The following is an 8,052-nucleotide window of genomic DNA, read 5'->3' as shown; positions in this document are numbered from 1 at the left end:
TGGGAGAGTTTTTGAACTTAACTGTCAGTCACAGTTGGTACGCTCAAGCGTGCGGTTTACGAATTTCTGTTTAAAGAAAAGTGAAGGCATTTTAATAATAATAATAAAACGAAGTTTAAACGCCAAAAGCAAAAAAAGTTTAAAAAAATTTTGAATATTTAAAAAAAGTGAAATTTATTTTTTTTTACAAAAAAAATCTGAAAAAAAATCAAGAAAAATTAACATGTTTTCTTTTAATTAAAAAAAGATAGAAAAGAAATTTTTCTTAATTATTTAAAAAAACAAAAGTGTTTTAAAATCTCTAAAAAAACGAAAACGAAATTTGTAATTTTTAAAAATATCATTTGGATTACTTGTTAAAATCATTTAAACACAGCCTCAAGGTAAGATTTATCAAACACCTGTTTTTACCTGCTAAACTAAATTTTCCCAAATTTTCCCCAGCTACCTGTTAGTTTTTCCCATAATCTCCCTAAAAACTCTTTAAACTCTACTTTACTTTGCAAACACAAAACATTAAACAATCAATGTTGCAAAACTAGCGTTTAAATCTCGTTTGATTTTGCGATTAGCAATTGTCACTTTTAATGGGTTTTTGTTAAAAGTTGTTTTAAAGTTATTTTTATATTGTTGTTTAAAAAAACATTTTTAAGGTCATTCAAATATATATTTCATCATAAAGTTTTTGTTGTTACCCATCAAATGGGGAGTTTTAAAAGATCTGATTAATATCTTTTAAAAAAATTGATGGAGTTTTGAAAGGAATTTTAATAAAATCATGTAATCTATTTGTGCAATATCTTATCAAAATAGATTTCTTTCAAAACGTCTTTACGCAATATCATTTTTATTATAAAAGTTTGTACTTTAAATCTCTTTACTTTAAACTAGTTCTCGAGATCGATTTCTATAAACAAGCAAATTAACTAGACAGTACTCTTAGGTTTCAGTCAAAAGGTCTCCACATAAGATCAGTGTCATATCAAGACATTTTTCTTTGGCACAGTTTCACGTCAGTCTTCCTTTCAAAAAGTCTTTACGCAAGATGGTTTTCTTTATAAAAGTTTAAACTTTAGATCAAAATTCATTACAAATCCAGTTCTCTATACCGATTTCTATAAACAAGTAACTTATACAGACAATTTTCTTTAGGGAAAGATTTATATCAAGACACTTTTCTTGAGCAAAGTTTCACGTCAATTTTTTTCAAAAAGTTTTTACTCAAGATCAATTTTTGTATAAAAATGAAAACTCTTGTTTAAATTTCTTTACAAATCCAGTTCTCTAGGCTGATTTCTATTAACAAGTAACTTATACAGACAATTTTCTTTAGGGAATGTCTCAAATCAAGACATTTTTCTTGGACAAAGTTTCACGTCAGTCTTTCTTTCAAAAATTCTCAACTTAAGATCAGTTTCTTAATAAAAGTTTAAACTCTACATCAAATTTCTTTACAATTGCAGTTCTCTAGACTGATTTCTATAAAGAAATATCTTATATAGACAAATTTCTTTAGGGAATGTCTCAAATCAAGACATTTTTCTTGGGCAAAGTTTCACTTCAGTATTTTTTCTAAAAGTCTTTACTCAAGTTCAATTTCTCTTTAAAAATTTCAACTCTAGTTTAAAATTCATTAGAAATCCAATTCTCCAAACCGATTTCTATAAACAAGTAACATATGCAGACAATTTTCTTTAGGGAATGCTTCATATCATGACACTTTTCTTTGGGAAAGTTTCACGTCAGTCTTCTTTCAAAAGTTCTCAACTTAAGATCAATTTTTGTATGAAAATGTCAACTACCGATCAAAATTCCTTGCAAATCCAGTTCTCTAGACCGATTTCTATAAACAAGTAACTTATACAGACAATTTTCTTTAGGGAAAGATTTATATCAAGACACTTTTCTTGAGCAAAGTTTCGCGTCATTATTTTTTCAAAAAGTCTTTACTCAAGATCAATTTCTGTATAAAAATTAAAACTTTAGTTCAAAATTCTTTACAAATCCGCTTCTCTAGACCGATTTTTATAAACAAGTAACTTATATAGTCAAATTTCTTTAGGAAATGTCTCAAATCAAGACATTTTTCTTGGACAAAGTTTCACGTCAGTCTTTCTTTCAAAAGTTCTCAACTAAAGATCAATTTTTGTATGAAAATATCAACTCTCGATCAAAATTATTTACAATTCCAGTTCTCTAGACCGATTTCTATAAACAAGTAACTTATACAGACAATTTTCTTTAGGAAAGTTTCATATCAAGACATTTTTCTTGGGCAAAGTTTCACTTCAATCTTTTTTCAAAAAGTCTTTACTCAAGATCAATTTCTGTACAAAAATTTGGACTCTCAAACAAAGTTCTTTACTAATCCAGTTCTCTAGACCGATTTCTATAAACAAGAAACTTATACAGACAATTTTCTTTAGGGAAGTTTCATATCAATACACTTTTCTTTGTCAAAGTTTCACGTCAGTCTTCTTTCAAAAGTTCTCAACTAAAGATCAATTTTTGTATGAAAATGTCAACTCTAGATCAAATTTCTTTACAATTCAAGTTCTCAAGACTAATTTCTTTAAGCAAGTAACTTCTACAGACAATTTTCTATAGGGAAGTTTCATATCAACACACTTTTCTTTGGCAAAGTTTCACTTTAGACTTTTTTCTAAAAGTCTTTACTCAAGTTCAATTAACTTCCACAGATAATTTTCTTTAGGGATGTTTCATATCAACACACTTGTCTTGGGCAAATTTTCACTTCAGTCTTCTTTCAAAAAGTCTTTACTCAAGATCAATTACTGTATAAAAGTGTCAACTCCCGATCAAAATTCTTTACAATTCCAGTTCTCTAGACTAATTTATATAAACAAGTAACTTATACAGACAATTTTCTTTAGGGAAAGATTTATATCAAGACACTTTTATTGAGCAAAGTTTCACGTCAGTCTTTTTTCAAAAAGTCTTTACTCAAGATCAATTTCTGTATAAAAATTTGGACCCTCAAACAAAATTCTTTATTCTGTCTTCTTTAACAGTTTAACAGTCTACTTTCAATAAAAGATTGTCTTCTTTAGACAATTTCTTTAAGAAAAATGTCTTCTTTAAGCAGTTTCTTTCAGAAAAATGTCATCTTTAGACAGTTTCTTTCAGAAAAATATCTTCTTAAGACATTTTTCAAGCAGTTTTTTTCATAAAGTGTCTTTCCAAGGCAGTTTTGGTAACTCCTTAAACAGTCTTCTGTCAATAGCTGAAGAAAGTCCTCTTTAGACAGTTTTCTTTAGAAAAATTTATTTATTCTTTTAGCAAAATATCTTTCTAAGAAAAGTTTTGTTTAGAAAAATGTATTCTTAAGAAAAAAACAAAATTCTTCTTCAGAAGTTTTTCTTTATAACAGAATGTCTTCTTTAGAAAGTTTTCTAATTTCTAAAGACAGTTTTATTAAAGAATTAACTCTTTTGAAAACTCATTTCTCCATAGAACGGAGTCTTTGCAAAACTCATTTTTAACTTATAAACACCTTCCCATTTCTCTTAAGACTAAAGCCACTAGTGTCTTCTGGACTTAGGATTAAGGTCTTGTTAAAACCTCTTCTCTAAATGACAGATTCTTTCCCCAAATCACCTTTATAGACCAGAGTCCTTGAAAGTCATTTCTCTATAGTTTATAGTCGTCAAACATAGAGCCAAAATCTTTGCAAGAACGACTTAATTGCAGAGCATCTAATTTTTTTTTAAAGATCTTAAGAAGAAGCTCTTTCCAAAACCTGTCTTTATAGTTAAGAGTCTTCTAAACATGTTTATCCCTAGTCCAAAGTGTTTGGCAAGACATTTTCATGTACATAAACAGCTTCTCATTTCTCAAAAAGATACTAGAGTCTTTAGCCTATACTTTAGCCTATTGAAGGCCAGACTTGCCAGACAACTCGATTTTATAGAACACTGCCTTTTAAAGTTATTGCTATATAGACTAAAGTCCATCAAAGTAAACAAATATAGAGCAGGGACTTTACGGGAAGATTTTCTATATACAGATAGTTTTATAAGACTAATCTTAATAGATCTTTATAGATCAGAGTTTTTGTAACGATAGCTTTTCACTTAAGACTAATGAGTCTTCTATACTTCAGTCTATAAATAGGTCAGAATGTTGGTAAAAACTTTAGTTATCTTTACACAAACTTAAGACGTTTCTTCCTCTCTCTCTCTGAAGAGATTCTTCTTTGGATTTAGACTACATTGAGGACACTTCTCTATTGTACAAAGTTTACCAAAAACAATTGCAAATTTTCCTTTTATTACAATAATTTATGTGTCATCCTGTTGTTGTTTTCTTCTTCTTCTTTCTTTTGTTTTGTCTGCAAAAACAAACTCCTAAGACGATTAAATTATGCAACGGCGTCTATTGTTTTACTTGCAGTGGCAGCTTTAGTGTGTTTATTTTTATTTAATAGATTTAAGATTTATTCTGTAATATTAACTATTATATAATTATTTTGTAATTGTTTTTTTAACAAATTAAACTAGTTTTTGTTTCTTTCTATATACTAAACAGGGAAAACATTAAAAAAATGTTAAACTGTTGCTTTTTAAAAAACAAAGTTCAAAAGTTCACCTCGAGTTCAATTTTGAACTGCAAGTCTGCAAATGTGATAAATGGCTAACAAAGAAAACCTTAACATAATGTTAATGTGTAACAAATTTTATTATAATTTAAGTTGTTGTTGTTGTTTTTCTTAGTTTTATTATTATGATTATAAAAAAAAACAAAAACTGAAATGAAATGAAGAAAAAAAAAACGAAATAATAAAATAAAAACATACTTTGGCCTGAACCGAGTGATTACATAAAATCAGCTTGAATTGACAAGAAGTAAAAGAAATATATATAAAAAAAACGAAAAAAAAGAGCGTTGCAATCCACATAGTCCGGTTTTATTTTTGCTGCTTCATTCATTCATATAGACCCCATTGAATAAACAGAGATGGACAGACAAACTAGCTTCGTTAGTTTAAAGAAAAAAAATTGAAAAAAAACAACAGTTTGAAATATATATATTTTTTTTGTAAATCATGCAAATATTTTTATATGAAGTTGTATATCAAAACGAAATTGTAGTTATGATGTTGTAACAACAATATGTTTCTTATTTTTTTTTTCGTTTGTTTGTAAATTTTAATAGTTTTCAAATGAAATATTAATTAATACAAAATAAAGAAAATAACATAGTGTCTTAAAAAATTATTAAGAAAAATTTGATTCGAAATCATAAAATCTTAACAATTAATTGTTAGAAACATTTGAAACTAGTTAATTGTTTAACAATTTAAATGTTTTTATGTAACAACAAAAAAAATATAAGAAAAATATTAAAACCAGAGATGTTAACAAAAACTGCACTAGTTATTGATTGTTAAAAAAAAAATATTTAATATAAACATATCTACCACAAGGTTGTTATGCTAATTTTAATTAAAATCTATAAATATTTATTACCAAAAAAAAACTAATTAAAAAATTAACGTTATTTCTAAAAAAAAAACAAAAAATTTCTTATATTTATTATTATTTGTAATTATAAATTCATTGCGGCTACCTACTCAATTTTTATTTTAATTATCTCAATTTTATTGTCTATAAATATTTGCATTAGTTTTAGGAAGTATATTTCTCGGATATTTTCATTTTTTATTCAATTTAACTGCAAATAAACGTCATGCACTTTTTATTTCCATAATTAACGTTTTTATAACTATGTCATTGCTAACCGCTTAAGATACGTTTTATTAAACTATGTATTGCAAATGTAAATCACTTTTTTCAACTTTTCTATCAAATTTTTGGCGGTTTTTGTTTGAGAAAATTTTAAAACTTTTTTTTAAAGTTTTTTGAAGATTTATAAAAACTTTTTTTTTGAATTCGTTAAACTGTTACATTTTTTATTATTATTACTTTAAAAAGCCGCCACTTAAATGTTTGACGACGTTAGTTTCGCTCGACGCTGTTATCTAACTATAAACTACACTATAGACTAGGTAATAGACTAGAATTTAGATAAAAATATAGATCAGAATATAGACTAGAATATAGATTAGAATATAGAGTAGACTATAGACTAGGCTATAGACTGGACTGAAGGTTAGACCAAAGACTAGACTATGGACTAAACTGTAACTGTAAGATTAGAGACTAGAATGTAGACTAGATTATAGACTTGAATAAAGACAAGACTATACACTAAAATATACACTAGACTATAGACTAGACTAAAGACTAGGCTACAGACTAGACCGTGGACCAAATTATAGGCTAGACCATAGACTAGACTATAGACTAGACTATAGACTAGATTTTAGACTAAACTATAGGCTAGACTATAGACTAGACTATAGACTAGACTATAGACTAAACTATAGACTAAACTATAGGCTAGACTATAGACTAGACTATAGATTAGACTATAGACTAGACTATAGACTAAACTATAGACTAGACTATAGGCTAGACTATAGACTAGACTATAGACGAGACTATAGACTAGACTATAGACTAGACTATAGACGAGACTATAGACTAGACTATAGACTAGACTATAGACTAGACTATAGACTAGTCTATAGACTAGACTATAGACTAGACTATAGACGAGACTATAGACTAGACTATAGACTAGACTATAGACTAGACTATAGACTAGACTATAGACTAGACTATAGACTAGACTGTAGACTAGACTATAGACTTGACTAGTCCAGACTATAGACTATTCTATAGTCCAGACTATAGAATATTCTATAGTCCAGACTATAGACTATTCTATAGTCCAGACTATACCCTATTCTATAGTATAGACTGTATACTATTCTATAGTGCAGAGTATAGACTATTCTATAGTCCAGACTATAGACTGTCCTATAGTGCAGACTATAGACTATTCTATAGTCCAGACTATAGACTATTCTATAGTCTAGACGATAGAATATTCTATAGTCCACACTATACCCTATTCTATAGTATAGACTGTAGACTATTCTATAGTGCAGAGTATAGACTATTCTATAGTCCAGATTATAGACTATTCTATAGTCCAGACTATAGACTATTCTATAGTCCAGACTATAGACTATTCTTTAGTCCAGACTATAGACTATGGCCTTAGTGCAGACTATAGACTATTCTATAGTCCAGACTATAGACTATTCTATAGTCCAGACTATAGACTATTCTATAGTCCAGACTATAGACTATTCTATAGTCCAGACTATAGACTATTCTATAGTCCAGACTGTGGACTATTCTATAGTCCAGACTATAGACTATTCTATAGTCCAGATTATAGACTATTCTATAGTCCGGATTATAGACTATTCTATAGTCCAGACTATAGACTATTCTATAGTCCAGATTATAGACTATTCTATAGTCCAGATTATAGACTATTCTATAGTCAAGACTATAGACTATTCTACAGTCCAGACTATAGACTATTCTACAGTCCAGACTATAGACTATTCTATAGTCCAGACTATAGACTATTCTATAGTCCAGACTATAAACTATTCTATAGTCCAGACTATAAACTATTCTATAGTCCAGACTATAGACTATTCTATAGTCCAGACTATAGACTATTCTGTAGTCCAGACTATAGACTGTTCTTTAGTCCAGACTATAGACTAGTCTATAGTCCAGACTATAGACTATTCTATAGTCCAGACTATAGACTATTCTATAGTCCAGGCTATAGTCCATTCTATAGTCCAGACTATAGTCTATTCTATAGTCCAGACTATAGACTATTCTATAGTACAGACTAGTCTTCTGATTATAGTTTACTACTCTAGACTTTTGTTTAGTTTGTGTCTGTTGGTCATCTTAAATAGTTTTCACTGTTCACTCTTATATAAAACGAAAGTTTCACTTTTATTTAATATTACACCTACAATTTTTAATAAAAAAATAATAAATAAATTATCATAATTTCTATTTCTAGTTCAATGAACTAATAATTATTGTAAAAAAAATCTATAATAGACACAGGGGGAAGGGGGGGGGGGGG

General features: G+C 28.2%; 1 protein-coding gene across 1 annotated transcript in view; it reads left to right on the top strand.

Annotated features, from left to right (window-relative positions):
* The first annotated feature begins 321 nt into the window (after positions 1-321).
* Positions 322-8,052, top strand: part of LOC111677255 (patched domain-containing protein 3) — a 33,482-nt gene continuing 25,751 nt past the window's right edge. The window contains exon 1 of the mRNA XM_023438349.2: positions 322-383. The gene's annotated coding sequence lies outside the window, so the exon portion shown is untranslated. The remainder of the gene's footprint in view (positions 384-8,052) is intronic.

Source organism: Lucilia cuprina, chromosome 6 (assembly GCF_022045245.1).
Source record: "Lucilia cuprina isolate Lc7/37 chromosome 6, ASM2204524v1, whole genome shotgun sequence".
Taxonomy (NCBI): Eukaryota; Metazoa; Arthropoda; class Insecta; order Diptera; family Calliphoridae; genus Lucilia; species Lucilia cuprina.
This window is presented reverse-complemented; position numbering and strand designations above follow the sequence as displayed.